The sequence below is a fragment of the Mirounga leonina genome, unplaced genomic scaffold (assembly GCF_011800145.1).
Source record: "Mirounga leonina isolate KUSES-001 unplaced genomic scaffold, KU_Mleo_1.0 Mir_154, whole genome shotgun sequence".
NCBI classification, from domain to species: domain Eukaryota; kingdom Metazoa; phylum Chordata; class Mammalia; order Carnivora; family Phocidae; genus Mirounga; species Mirounga leonina.
Genome location: NW_023270389.1, coordinates 37,317,210 through 37,332,759, shown reverse-complemented (window position 1 = coordinate 37,332,759; position 15,550 = coordinate 37,317,210). Strand labels below are relative to the sequence as shown.

Genomic DNA, 15,550 nt, shown 5'->3' with positions numbered 1-15,550 from the left:
TAACTGTGCAGGGCAGGTGATCCTGAACTGGAGGGAAGGGACCCTGTCATTCAGGAGCCTTGGCAAGGAGATGCTCCCCTCTTGATACAGAGCTTCCATGTTACCCTAGGCAATGACATCCTACTGGCAGAGGGAAGGAAAGGCAAAGAATCACATGGGAAGCAATCATGAGCCAGACCCGGGAATGGCCACCTCCCCCTGCCCATGATCCATGGACCAGAACTCAGTGGCCATGGGGAGGGGCAAGAGCCGGAAGTGAAGGTAGCTTTGAGCCCAGGAGGAAAGGCAAACAGACTTTGTGAACTCAGAGTTGTTTCTGCACAAAAACACACTTCCTCATGTCTCCGCAAGGTCCCTGGTAGGAAGGGATGTATCTGTGTGCTCCCTGCTGGGGCCTCAGCGTGCAGAGACAGTAGGGACCTGGGCTCACCTTTGAGTCCAAAGTCAAAGCTAGAGCTTCTTTCTTTTGCCGTTTCACCTGATAGATAATGTATGATATGACACAATATATTACAATACAATATATATTGGCAGGCCCTGTGGGATATCTTCCAATTTCTATGACCTGGTTTCTGATAGGCCCACCCCACTTCTGCTGTACTCTGAGTCAGGACTTGGGTTGACTCGGAGGAGTGCAGGACAGCTAGAAAAGGGAATCCAGCCCTCCCCTACTCAAGCTCAAGGTATCAGCAGTGTCTTTGCCCCCTCCTTCTGCCCCCTCGTCCTTTGAAGTTGGCCTTAAGTTCTACAGAGCGCATCTCTTCAGTACGCCCCACCCCCACTGCCACCACTGCTCCTCCAGGTCACACCACCATGACCAATTCCGTCCACCCTCCTCCCAGTCTCGGACACGAGCCCAGCCCTGGTGCTGAGTATTAGCATTGTGAGTTTGAGCAACTGGCTTCAAGCCTGTTTCTCCATCCATAAAATGAGGATGAGCATAATATCCAAAAGACGTGGTAAAAATTGTGTGAGCCAAAAATTCAGGTAAAATGCCCTCTGGAAACTGCAAAGCACCACACAAAGCCCCCTGCTCCCACGGCTCCCCATCTGGGGAGGGGACCCCTGTCCACATCCCCAGGCCTCCTGCTGCCAGCAGGGAGTGTCTACCCCGGCAGTCCCTATCTTCCACAGTCCGGATCCAACTCAGTTTCGCATTTTCCCTTTATGGGTCCAGCCAGAGAGAAGACTCGCTGTCTCTCATGCGTGGTCCTTGTGTCCCCTTCTTCAGAATTTGTCTCCATGCCTTTGTTTGAGTTCATTCCTCCTCCTACATGCCTCTTGGGTTTTTACGTGCATCATCTCTCCCTGTGTTGCAAAGTGGAGCAGGATACCAACTCTTTCATCCAGGAGCCTCCACCCCTTCTGAATTCTTGTCATTCCCCCTTGGAAACACGGTCTTGCTCCTATGTAATGCCGCAAGTTAAGTTACAGCACATCGGCCTGGGTGCTCAGGGCGGGCACGCAGAACAAGACCCGGCCAAACATGGTCCTGGCCCTTGAGGGGCATTCTGACTGCCTGGGGGGACAACCACAAATACAGTCAAGTACCCAGCCACAGAGAAAGGCCTGGAAACTGAGTGCTAAGGAGAGGAAGCAGGTCTGGACTCTGCAGAGAGGCTTCCCAGTGGAGGACAAGTGAACCAGACCTGGCCCCGAAAGGTGCCAGGGATACCAGCATGTGGAAAGGGAGAGGAAGGGCCTGCAGCGGGGAGGCAGGAGGTCCAATGCTGCATGTGGTTCAGGGATGTGGTTCAGATGCCGTAAGGGTGGCATTCCTGCTGGCACATTTTTGCCTCCCCAAGCCATTCCCAGCCACACGACACTGTTTCTGCTAGCCTGTGATGAATGTCAGTGTTGCCCATGATGAGCGTCACAGGGCCACTGAGCATCAGGGGCACCAGGCTGGGGGTGCTGTGTGCCTGGAAGAGCCTCCCCACTGTCTCTCCAGAATGCTCATGGTGTATATTCAGAATATCTATTAAATGAGTGATGGCAGCCTCTGAGAGAACCCCTGGGCCTGGTCTCAACTGTCGGAGCCCTTGTGACCTGAGGCAAGGCACTTCTCCCCTCCAGGCTGCAGTGTCCCCACCTGTCAAGTAAGTTGACAACAAAGGCCCAAGGGACCCCTATGGTGAGGAGATGAAGCCCATGAGCTGCAGTGTCAGGACACCGGGGTGCGAATCTCCAGCTTCCTGAGTGGTTTCAGGTAAGTAAATTCATGTCTCTAAGCCTCAGTATTCTCCTGCATAAAAGGGAACAACAATACTGCAAAACCTAACCAGAACACCGTAAGTGGCATCCCAAGAACTCAATTGCACAAAACTTGGAGTCTCATTATGGTGAGGATAAAGAGAAGATGCGGAGATTGGAGCTTATTGTGTTGTGTCTGAATTCAGTTATGATGAGGTGTTACAGTAGGATTCTTGTGGATTCAATGTGTTTATAGACATACACACACACATATAAATACTCTCTCTATATATATAAATATGTTAATATGTGTAAAATGCTAGCACGGTAAGTGTGCAATGGAAGTGACTAATTGGTGGTAGTAAACCAAGAGCTCCCTGGCTGGGCTGAAGTGTGGGCTCACCGAGGACCGCTCTGTGGGCTGGCGGGGACATGTTAGGGAAGGACTCTGGCAGGGCTGAGCCCACACCGTCTGAGGCCTGGAATCCTGCCAGCCTGACACCACAGCTGCTTCTAGGCCGCTTCTGATCGGCCCAAGGTTGGATCTAGAAATCCCAAGGAGGGGAGAAACTGACTTGGCCTTCACCTGTGAGTGAGCAAAAAAAAGAACTATTTTTCAAGTTCCCAAGACGGTAGCAGGAAGACAGTCAGAGACCACCCTCCTCCTTTTCTGTAGAAATGCTCAGAATCATGTGCATGATTAATATCCCAAACACTTATTCCCCTGTTGGCCTTTATTACAGGAGAGAAGTTAAGCTGCTTTTTGCCCGAAGGGGGAAGGCAGTGTCTGAATAAACCAGCTCCTGGGGCACCTGGGTGGCTCAGTCTGTTAAGCATCTGCCTTCAGCTCAGGTGGTGATCTCAGGGTCCTGGGATCGAGCTCTGCATCGGGCTCCCTGCTCAGCGGGGAGTCTGCTTCTCTCTCTCTCCCTCTCTCTCTAAGCCTTCCCCCATTCGTGCAAGCTCTCTCTCTCTCTCAAATAAATAAGTAAAATCTTAAAAAAAAAAAAAAAAGTCAGCTCCTACCACTCCAGCCCAGGTGAGAACCCCTTGGCACTGGCCCTCTCTCTCCTCCCCAGGCGGGGCCTGCAGAAGGATTGCTGGGGCAGGGCTGCGAGCCTCCCCACTCCTCACCCCTCCCGGTGACCAGAAGCATTAGGCCATCCACAGATGCTCCTACACCAGGGAGTTCAGTCAGCAAACTAGGTCCCACGTGCATCCCACACGAGACCTAGAAAGGGCTTCCTGCTATGATCTGGGCCCACCTCCATCGCATATCTCATACGCACAGGTGTCAGAGTGGGAGGGGAGGTCAGAGAGCCCCCCTTTTACAGATAAAGAACTGAAGCCTGGGGAGGGGTTAGCCATGCTTCCCTGGCTAATTCTTCTCTGTCCTCTTTGTGCTTCCTTCTCACCTCCCAATCTCTAAATGTTGGCATGCCCCAGAGCTCAGCGTGTGGACCTCCCACACTGTCTCGGGGACCTCATCCAGGCCTGTGGCTTTATGTACCATACATATGTACCTGGGGACCACTCTCAACTGTGGATCTGCAGCCCAGACTCTCTGCAGAACTCCAGACTCACATCCAACTGCCCACTCGGCGCCCCCTCTGGGGTGTCTCATAGGCATCACTCTTCATGTGGGTCCAAACTGAGTTCCTGATCTTTCCTCCTCCCACACTCTGCTCCATGTGAGTTCATGGCAGTTCCATAATTGCTCAAGCCAATAACCTTGGAGTCACTCTTGGCTTCTATTTCTAACAGACTCATGCCCAAACCTCAGCAGACCCACATACATGGGGATTCTGGCCACCTCTTCCCTTCTCCACCCCCGCCAGCCTGCTCTGAGCCACCAAGGGCCCTTGTTTGGTTTGCTATAGTCTCCTTCGTGGTCTTTCTACTTCCACCCTGCACCCTGCAGTCTGGTACGAACTAACTCAGCAGCCAGGCTATCCTGGGAAGATAAAAGTCAGCTGAGGTCCCTCCTCAGCTCAAACCCCTCCAGTGGCCCCCCCATCCCATCCGTAGGTGGCCCGTGTTACCTCTCCATCTGAGGTCCTAGCCCTCCCTCCCTCGCTGCTCACTCCACCCCAGCCACAGTGGCCCCCAATACACCAAGTGCACTCCCACCTTGAGGCCTTGGAATTTGCAACTTTGCCTGGGACACTCCCCCTCCAACCCCAGGTGTCTGCTTGCTGGATCCCCAACCTCCTGGGAAAGGCTTCACTCCCCATCCTTATGCAAACACCGTCTTTTCAGTGAGGTCTTCCCTAACCTCCTTCATTTAAATTGCACCCCCCTCCCATTTTCTGTCACCCCTTTTTACTTTATTTTTCTCCATGACACTCCCCACCAAACACACTATATACTTTATTTATTTTGTTTATTATTTTTCTCCCCTAACTGGAATGTAAGCTCCCCAAAGATAGAGGTTTTTTATCAGACACACAGTAAGTGCTCAATAAATACTTGTTAAATGCACGAAAGAACAGCAACCAGTGGTTCTGGTGTGTCTGTGTCAGTTGCTTCCCTGAGTATCATTGCACTTGGCCGATGACTGGAAGAGCAAGAAAACACCTTAGATCAAGTTCAGTTCCTCCTTCAGCTGAGAGACGCTGAGGCCTAGTGAGGGAGAAGATATCCCGAATAATCACAGCACACTGACTTTAGAGGAGCTGGGACTGGATCCCCCCATCTCCCAAGCAGAGCCCCGCTCTGGTCTCCCTGCCGCCCATGGCTAGAGGTCACTCCATCCTGACAGCAATTTCCAACCTCCTGAGCTGAAAATAAGAATAAGGAACTGCAGAAAACAGAGGGTATGGGAGGGGGTATTTTTAGCTTTGTGGGTTTCTAAGTACATACATATATAGAAAAGTCTGTAAGTCTGGCTATATATAGGTATTAAATCAGGAAGCAAGTTGAGTGGTGGGTCAGCTTTTCTGGGGGCGGCTGTGAGCCTGTTGTGACATGAACAGTTTCAAACCAGAGTGGCCGATTCCAAGGAAACTGGTCTGCTGAGTCAGCTGGAAGCTGCACACCTCACATGAGGAGTTCAGAAAGAGTCTGAGGAGTTACATCCTCCTTTTTCTTCTCAATCAGCCAGAAACACCAGTGAAATTCCAAGGCCCACCCAACCCAGTAACTGGCCAAGGCTTTTAGAGTCAAAATCTCCCCTGTGTAAACAGGGATTCTGAAGAGGGTCACTGAGCAGAAACCTAGAGCCCCTATACCTAGTTGACCAGAGACACCTCCTTGGGCTCTGGTCCCTTTGGCCACCAGGAATTTTCCCAGACCTCAGACCAGGCTTAAAAGCTGAGGCCTGGGTCAGCATGGAGCACTTCCTATTAACCAGACACTGTTCACCACCTATGATCTCATTTCATACAGCTTACCTGGGAAGTACTTTTATAATTGTCTCCATTTTACAAATGGAGAAACTGAGGCAGGGTGGGTAAGTAATGTGCCCAGGTCTCAGCTTAAGGGGCAGATCCAAGCAATCTAGCCCCACCGCACCTACCCTTAACCATCAGGTTATGCTGCCCTGGCTGGAGGGCAGGGAGCCTGGGTCAAAGCCCAAACTCTGTGGCCTTCATTCACTGGACAAGTGTTTACTGAGTATTGACTATGTGTAGAGTATTCCTGGGCTCTGAGATGCATGGCTGGACTCAGGGCTGAATGCCACAGATCTTCGGCTGGACATTGAGCTAAGTGATGAATGTGGAGCAAGCACATTGGCTATTTGTGGAAAGCGAATGAGGGCAGGTCTTTCCTCTCACCTGGGGCAACCTGAGGGAAGTATCCTGATTCTTGCTATAGAAATAGGAGCTAGTGTCCCTCTGTAGGGCAGGAGAAGGACTGGAATTGGGGCAGATCCCTACCCTTGTGTAGATTATGTTATAGTTGGGGAGACACAGACAATGACCACAAATAAATGAGACAATTAAGATGGTTATAAGGGACCTAAATAAAACAGGGTGATGGGATTGTTATAGGTTGAACTGTGTTCCCCCAAAAGTTACATGTTGAGGTCCTGTTCCCTAGAATGTGGCCTTATTTGGAGATAGGGTCTTTACTGAGGTAATCGAGTTAAAATGAGGGGACACACAGGCTGAGTCCTGAACATGGAGAAGACTGTCCTGGGAAGAGCTGTGGAAGATCCACACCCCAGAGATGGAAACGGACTTGGCATTTCTGCTGGAGAGATGGCAGGGCCAGGTGGCTGGGGCAGAGGGAGTGAGAGCAGAGAGTTTCAAGGTGAGGAGAGATGGAAGGCAGAGGCCAAAGGAGGGAAGGCCTCGTGGGACACGCTGGTATGTGGATTTCACAGTAATTGCAGTGGGAAGCCAGTAGGGGAAATGATGTGAGACCCGGCTTTCCCCTTCAAAAGATCCCCAGAGCCGCTTCGTGGAAAAGGCACTTGAGGGTCGGGTAGGTGGGGATCAGTTAGCAAATGAGGCTCATGTTCCACAGAGAAATGAGAGGGAGGAATGGTCTGCATGGTGATAACTCTGGAGAACCCCAACAGGACTTGTCAGTCCTGGGATGAGAGGAAAAGAGAGGCATCGAGGATGACCCCTGGGATTTGGGTCCAAGCAACTGAAGGAACAGCAGTGCTTTTTACAGTGGGTGAAGGAAGGGGGGCAGAGTAGGGGGCTCCTTGAAGAGGAAGACCGACAGCCAGCTTCCATCCAAGTAAGATTTATAAGATGAGGCCAAAAGGAAAATTAGCGACACATCTTCGCTCTGTTAGGACTTCTAGCTGGAGGGAGACAGACATGTAAGCAAATACTAGAAATACCACATGCGAAGTAGCTGGCTACACACAGCTGAGGGACTTACTCCGGGGAAGTTGGAGAAAAGATGAAAGGGTTTTTTTTGTTTTTTCAAAATAATTTCAGACTTACATAAAGGTTGTAAAAACAGTACAAAGAATTCCCGAATAGCTTTCACCTAGTTTCCCCAAACATTGACATCCTACAAGTTTACAGCGCCGTCCTCAAAGTGGGAATGAACATGAGCTCCAAACCTCGTTCAGATTTTGTCAGTTGCCTCACTGATGTCCTTCGTCGGGTCCAGGAGCTGATCCAGGCCCTCGCACAGCAGGGAGCTGTCATGTTTCCTTAGGCTCCTCCTGTCTGGGACAGTGGTGCAAGCAGGTGATGCTGTCACATGTCCCTCAGTTTGGGTTTGGCTGATGTTTCCTCAGGTTGTGTGTTTCGACGAGAACACCACATAAGCAGGCGCCTGGGTGGCTCAGTTGGTTAAGCATCTGCCTTCGGCTCAGGTCATGATCCCAGGGTCCTGGGATCGAGCCCCGCATCGGGCTCCCTGCTCAGCGGGGAGCCTGCGTCTCCCTCTCCCTTTGCCCCTCCCCCTGCTCATGCATGCGTGCTCTCTCTCTTTAAGATAAATAAAATCTTAGGAAAGAAAGGGAACACCACAGATGCTGTGCCCTTCCCAGCGCATTGCATTGGGCGGTACCTGAGGCCACCATGTCATATGACTCGTTATGTTGGCTCTGATCACCTGGGTAGGGCAGTGTCTGCTAGGTTTTTCCACTGTCAAGGTACGATTTTCCCCTTTGCAATTAACAAGCATCTTGTGGGGAAATACTCTGAGATATGTAAACATCCTGTTTCTCATTACATTATCACCCATGAATGTTTGTTTCCACTGATGATTCCTGCTTAAAACAATCGTGACTGTGGGTGTTTGCCAAAGGGTGGCTTTCTATTTCCATGGTGCCTTCTGACATCTATTAATTGGAATTTTGCTGTAAAAAAGAGCTTCCCTTCTCCCTTATTTATTTATTCAAATAGTTGTCTAGGGACCTGTCTAGTGGCTCAGTGGGTTAAGTGTCTGCCTTCAGCTCAGTTCGTGGTCTTGGGGTCCTGGGCTCCCTGCTCAGTGGGGAGTCTGCTTCTCCCTCTTCCTCTGCTTTCCTCCCACCCCACCACCTACCACTTGTGCTCTCTCACGTGCAATCAATCTTTCTTAAATAAATGAATGAATGAATAAATAAATAAATAAATAAAATCTTAAAAAAATACTTGTCTATATCGGTATAGACCCATTATTTCTTATTTTGCCTTTCATTTATGTTTTAGTCTATTTTGATTATTATTTACTTCGCTGCTGAAATTGCCTCAAATTTGGCCACCTTGAGCCCCTTCAAGTTGGCTCCTGTGTTCAAAAGGAAGGTTTTGAGCTGGGTCATAAACGAGGCATAGGGGCTTGTAGGGAGGAGGGAGAACAGAGGCTTCCAGGCTTGAGGTGACCCTAAGGGCAACCTTGGGCCATCTACGCCCAGTGCTCTCTGAGGATGCTGGCCGGCCTCTGGGCTCGCTATTCCTGACCATGAGGGCCAGGAGGATGCAGCCATGTGCCTTGCTCAGGGGTAGACACCTCCACTGATGATGGCCCCCCCCCCCCCACGACTTCCCTAGGGACCAGCCCTCTGGGGATGCAGCTGCTACAGCTCTTTCCAGCACTGGGCTATCCATGCATCTGCCTGGATTTGCTCAAGAGGGGCCCTCCACCAAGCCCACTGACCCCTTCAGCTGCTTCCTGCATGCCACCCTCTGCTGGATTGTCCATCACTCAGGGCCGCGCTGTCCCCACTGCTTGGTCAGTGACTGAAAGCTGTTCCCCTGTCTTCCCTGCCTGAAGGGCTTGTATCAGGGTAGGTGGTGAGGCTCACAGAGCTATGGAGTGACAGAACCACATGTCCTAGAGGCCATCTAGGTGAGACTGGCTATTGTTTTGACTGGTTTGCTGTCACTTTTTCATCCAGGGCCTCTGTGAGGTCTTCGGGGAAAGCCCAGTCATTTACCTCGTGTCAAAGGGGGCAGGAAAGTGGCGGTAGGATGACTATCATTCTGGCCCAAGGCCTGCCCACAGGGATGGAGCTGGGCCCCAAAGGCAGAATGACTTCTCTGAGGTCGCAGAGACAGTTGGTGGCTAGGGAAGAGTAGGCCCCAGCGTTCAGACTCCTCATGTCCTTCTCACCACTCCACATTCCCGGTCTGTTCTTCTTGTTTCCCAGCTACTGAGGAGGCCACAGTCTGGGTGTACTTGGCCATTTCCCTCGTGCCCCCAGCAGGCAGAGAGACAGAAGCCAGTCTTCTGGCCCCTTTCTGGGGCAGAGCCTCTAGGCACAGAAGCAGCATGGACCCCCTCACCTGCAGGGAAGGAGAGCTGTCCTGGGTCGTTTAGCTTGTGCAAGGCTGAGGTCAGGTCCAGGCTCACCTTGCGACCTCTCCTGGCTGGAGGCCTGTGACCTCCCCCAGACCCTGGGCTCATTTGCAGGATTAGAAACAGGGTCCACTCTTTTTCCCTTTTAAATTTCAAAACTAAGCTTCAAGATAGGTTAAATAGTCACATGATTCAAAATTCAAGAAGTATAAAATTTCCACTGTAGGAAGTCTCCTTTCCAACTCTGTCCTTTGGACACCCCACCCCAGAGGCAATCACTGTGGTCTGTTTCTTATGCAGCTTTCCAGAGAGAGTCTATGTCAGATCAGCAAACTTTTGCTGTGCAGGACCAGAGAGTAACTGTTTTTGGCTTTGCAGGCCCTGGATCCTCTTTCGTATCGCTCAACTGCCATTACAGTGGGGAAGCAGGTACAGATGTACATACATGAACACGTGCGGCTGTGTCCCAGTAACATTTGATGTACGGACACTGAAATTTGGATTTCATGTAATTTTCACATATCACAAGATATTCTTCATGTTTAGTCAGTCAAGCATCCGATTCTTGATTTTGGCTCAGGTCGTGATCTCAGGGTCTTGAGGTGGGCTTGAGGTGGGTCTTGATCTCAGAGGTGGGCTCTGCACTGAGCATGGAGCCTGCTTGAGATTCTCTCTCTCCCTCTACCCTCTACCCTCTACCCCTCCCCACCCCCACTCCCGCCTGTGCTCTCTCTTTCTCCCTCTAAAACAACAACAACAAAAATCTGAACAGCCTTTCTCCTCCCAGGCTCCTCCGCCTCGCTTGACATCTCTTTAAAGCCTTCATCTTGTTCCCTCGGTAATAGTGAGTTAATATCACATGCACACAGAGCTTCACACGCATCGGCCCTGGCTTATCTCTGCAGAGATGCTCCAACCCCACCTGTCTGTCCCCTTGGCCCTGCCCCAGGCCAGCTCCTCAACTATTCCTTGGACTCCAGCCTCCTAATGGGTCCTCTGCCTTGACTCTCCCTCCACCTGCCCTTCCTCACAGAGCCGCCAGAGGGATGCATCAAAGTCACAAGTATAATTCTGAAGCCCCCGCATGTAGTTCACAGATCTTTGCGGGGAAAACCACACTCCTTAGGGTGGTGTTTAAGACCCCCACCCCACCACGGTTTGACCCCTTCCGACTATAGCTTAATCACTGCGAGTAGACCCTGGCACCAAACTGGGCTGAATCCAGGCTCTCCTCAGGGGTTTGACCTTGGGCCAACACACCTGTCCTTGGGGAGAGCTTAGTTTCCTGAACTGTAAAATGGGCAGAACAGCAGCCCTCACCTTCTAGGGTTATTGTGAGTTAATTCCCAGAAGGTACTTAGAGGGCGGCTGGTACCTATTACATGCCCGGTACATGCTGGCCACCATTGTTTGTATTTTCAGACTCAATCATAGCTTTATCTCCCATGCTCAGCACCCAAGGTTCACTGCCTCTGGCTCCCAACACTATAGCCTCGATAGGCTGTGACCAGTTTGGAATCATTCCATGCAGGTGACCTTGCTGTGTCCTGTTCCCTCTGCTCCTTCAGGCTGGACGCGCTCTCCCCTCACCCCTTGTGAGGCAGCTCCCCTTCGAGGCCTCGGACCTCACCTCCTGTGTATTTCCCCTCCTCTCTACTTCTGTGATTGCCTTTCCACATCTACTCCCAGGAGAATTGTATATGCTCATGCCATCCCCCAGCTAGGTTGTCAACTCCCTCCCTGAGGGCAAAGCCTGGGTCTTTTTCATCCCTGCGCCCCCGCCCCCTGCCCCAGCACTTAGCACGGGAACTTGCACGGGGCCAGTGCACAGCAAATGCCTTTAGATTTCACTGCAAGCTTGAGCTCTTTGGGGATACAGGATGTGGACATGTGAAGAAATCGTTACACTGCCCAAGGTGGGACTCAATACTTCTCCAGGGTCTAGAACCCGTGCACTTATAAACAAAATGGACTAGGTTTTCCCAGACCTCGAAGGTGGGTTGGAGGTCTGCCAGCTTCTGCTGGTCCATTCCCCATCATTCTGCCTGTGAGGTAACAAATCCTGCAGGACTGCAAACCGTGTTGGCTTTGCCGCCTGCGCTCACCTGCCTTGCGTTCCTCCCCTAAGACCCAGGCAATGGAAAGGCTGAGTGCACCACCTCATCGGCTGTGGGGTGCAGACACCCTTTGGGAATCTAAAACTTTCTATTCCTCACACGGGGTCCCCAGAAGTCTAGATTGTTAGGCTCCTTTGCTTATGATCCGAATCTCCCTGAATACAATTGTGACCATATGTGTGACTGGAGCTCAGGAAAGAGGGCAAGCCGTCAACCCACATATCCATACGGACTACACTGGCTATGTGTAATAGGAATCTTAGAGAACCGGATTTTTCTTCCCTTATGTGACATAAGTCCTGAAGGCTGGAGGACCATGCCTTCAAGTATCCCAGGCTCCTTCGACTCTCTTGCTCTGCCATATTTAGGATGTGACTTCCGTCTTCCATCCTGCTGTGTGGTCATGTGACAGGGCCCCTGTGACTTCAGATATCACATTCGCATTCCAGACAAGGAAAAGGGGAAACAGTGAGGGACAAGAGCACAGTTGAGTCCGCCTATTTTAAAGCCTTTCTCAGAAGCCCCTCCCAGCGACGGTCATTTACACCTCACTGGGCCTACCTTTGTGACCCACGCTCACCCTAACTGCAAAGGAGCCTGGGAAATGTAGTTTCTTAGCTGGGCACATTGATGCCCATAAATAAAAACTGGGATTCTGTTAGTGAAGAAAACGGCGGGGAGTAGGGTTGAAGTGGGTAGTGCGCTGTCTCTACCCTAGCTGGGATAATCAAGGAAGACTTCACAGAAGAAACAGACCACAGTAGGATCAGATAACTTACCATGCGCCAGAGACTTTACTAAGTACAGGTGGGGCAGGGAGGCCTCTCCTGTTACCCTCACACGCCAAGGAGCAGTTCCAGCGCCCATTTTAGAGATAAGGCTAACGAAACCTAATGTTGTTCAATGACTCATTCAGGGTCACACAGCTAGTAAATGGCATCTAGATTCAAACTACAGAATCCACCCCGCTCCCTTCTCCCCTCCAGGCTCACCTTTCTGGTCTCAGAGTGCCTCTGCAGAGAAGGAAAGAAAAGTCCAGACAGTGTGTATCCAGACCAGGACCCTGACAGGGCTCAGAAGGAATAGGGAATAGAGATTCTAAGATTGCTCCAAGTGGCAATTTTTAAACATAAAGATATATTATTTACTTATGGCTAATTCCCAGAAGAATTTCACCTGTTTTACACTTTAAAAAAGCATTAGCATAAAAGTAAAAAATCACATAGAAAACTGTGGGGGACCCTAGAGACAAGGCAAGGGACAAGGTGGGAGGCCGACTCCAGGCTGGGAGGACCAGCAGGACAGGGGAGCCCGTGGGTCCCTCTGTGCACCACCAAGTCCCTCCTGCTCTGGACAGCTGCCAGCAGAGTTGGCCACCTGTCAGGAGCTGGGCGGGGGCGGGACATGTGAGGAGCAAAGCCAAGCAGCTCAGTGTCCCGCAAACATTCTTGTCTGGGGTGAAGTGACCACCAGTGAAGTTCTGGGTACCCTCTGCTTGGGGCCACGTTCCTGTCCTCCAAGTCCTCTGCGTGGCTCAGGTGGAAAGGAACTCGACTCCCCCACTCCTACAGGGGTGTCCTGAAACCAGGGAAATCCTAGGACCTCAGATTTGGAAGCTTAGGGGGTTAGAGCGCACCTGGGGCGGTCGCGCAGTGGCTGTGGCTGAGCGCCCCCTTTAGGCAGGACCTGGGACTGCAGTTACCTGCTAATTTCATGAACAGCATTCTTACTGTTGTCTGGGAGGTGATGATGCCATTAACTAAAATCTGTAATATAAAAGGAAGGACAGGTTGGTGGGGGTGTCAGGAGAGGCTGGAGATGGTTATTGTCTTTTCAAAGAGAAGATGGAGCTTGTCGCTGATCTCGATCAGTTAATGCATAAAATGGCTGAAAATGGCAAACAAAGCAAACCATATTCCAACACTGCATGGATTTATCAGTAAACAGGAGCCTGTTAAGCCCCCATAATGTGCTCAGCATGATTCTAAGATCTCGGACAAATATATGAAAAGTAGAGTGAAAACCCAGCTAATTCAACCATTTGGAAATTGTGGCTTTTCTGGACACCTGAAAATGTACCAGTGCCCCACGCTTTTTAAAAATGTTAAATATTTTGGATGAAAATATTTTTAAAACACATTATGCTCATCCCTGGCTTCTTTTTTCAAAAAGATTTATTTATTTATTTGAGAGAGAGAGAGCACAAGCAGGGGGAGCAGGAGAGGGAGAAGCAACCCCCCCCCCCCCCCCCCCCCCCCCCCCCCCCCGGCCCCACCCCCTGAGCCGAAGGCAGACACCCAACCGACTGAGCCACCCAGGAGCCCCTCATCCCTGGCTTCTTAGAAGCTATTGAAGATGGTTTCATTGTGAAGATCATCTACTCTGCTGTCTGTCCTAGGATATGACAGCCCTGGAGGGTGCAGGGTGGAGGTGGCTGTTGGCTTCCAGACTATATGGTCCCGAGACACTATTTTGTTTATTCATCTGCTTTTATACTCTTTCTAGATATTCCCTCACTGTCAGGCCTTCAAGTGTTGATTTTCCCTGTTCTTTTTAAGCCTCCTTTCACTTTATTGCCTCCAATCTGTTCTAAGTTTGGAGACCAGACATAAATGATTCATGTTTTGTAGCCCATCTTGGTCCAAAATGGAATTAAGGGGACTGTTAAAATGTATCAAGTACCTACTGCGTGCAGCGCATTTTACCAGCTGTTTTGCAACCATTATTTTGTTTTTCACAACAGCCCTTTGAGTTGGGAATTTTAATCTCCACTTTATAGATGTGTAGACTGGGGCTCAGAGAGTTTAAGCAATTTGCCCAAGGTCACACAGCTGCGAGGGAGTGGCAGGGTTAGAATTCAGATGTAGTGTGTCCAGCACAGGGACCATCCAGACTTTTCAGGGCTCTGAGTTTGTGGCAAATGGCTGGCTGTTCCCTATTGCTGCTTACTGTGCTGGCCTGTGATAGCTTTAGCTTCCTAAATAGAATGTAAGCCCCTTGAGGGCTGTGACCTGGCTGCTCACTTAGGTATTGCCCACACCACGGCGCAGTGGCAGTCCAGGTGATCAACCGTTGCTTTGCAAAGGGTGAGAGCCTGGAAGAATGGGGGCAAGAGAATGGAGTGGGCCATTGCGCCCTCCTTCCCAATACCTCATACCTCCCTGCTACCTAAAGCCGTCAACTCGCCACCAGACATTTGCTCAGCATTTGCTGAGCAGAAATGCTTTGTCTGCGGGAAAGCCCAAACCTTCCCTTCTCGTTTAAACCAGCAATATCCGAAGCACCCCCACATGGGCCACTCCAGGTTGGAAGGAAGGAGGGCCGGCCTGGCAGCCTGCCTCTCCCTGGGGACCCACATGGAGGCCAAGCCCGGATGAGAGACCCCACGGAGACACAGTAGCCCAGGAGGAGAAGGCTGCTGTTGGGGCCAGGATTTTTGCTAAAGAAATTCTAGAGCAGATGCCTTTGAGGAACCTTTCATACACAGCTTCTTTTCTGAAAGGAGAGTAACTGGAATTCCGACTTTCGGGCCAGCACCCCAGCAGGGCCTGGTTCTGCTGAGTAATGCCTGCTCTGAATCTTCGCTCTGTGACTAAAACTCTGGGGAGCAAAACTCACATGACTTACGGACTTCAGTGTGACAGCACAGTTCCTGTTTGTGTTTTGGTTCTCCGTCAGAAACACGGAGTCCCCCTCCCCCCCCACGTGACCCAGCGCGCAGGGGGCGTCACGTGACCACTGTCCCCACCCCGAGCCAAGCAGTTCTCACCGTTGCTGATTGCCCAGGTGTTTCAAGGCCTCCCGGGACTGACACAGTATTTGCATCATTGCTGATACTTGGCTCTCGATTTGTTTGCCTTTGGTTAATAGTTAACCTGGATTGGGGTTGAGGGAAGTCGTTGAGGCGACCAGACGGCAGATGTGTCCCACAGAGAGCTTGCTGGGCCTTGGACGCGGGGCTCCCCGCCCATCCCTGCCCCAGGAGCCTTCTGTCTTGTTGCTGAGACCTGAGGCTGGAGGCTGGTCCAGCCCCTCCTGCCTCAGTC

General features: G+C 51.1%; 1 long non-coding RNA gene across 4 annotated transcripts in view; it reads left to right on the top strand.

The window, feature by feature from the left end:
* LOC118014313 overlaps window positions 1–15,550 on the top strand; it is a 113,442-nt gene that overhangs the window by 56,213 nt on the left and 41,679 nt on the right. For all 4 annotated transcript variants that reach the window (XR_004680258.1, XR_004680257.1, XR_004680259.1 and 1 more), the window contains exon 4: window positions 2,077–2,209. This is a non-coding gene — a long non-coding RNA (uncharacterized LOC118014313). The remainder of the gene's footprint in view (window positions 1–2,076; window positions 2,210–15,550) is intronic.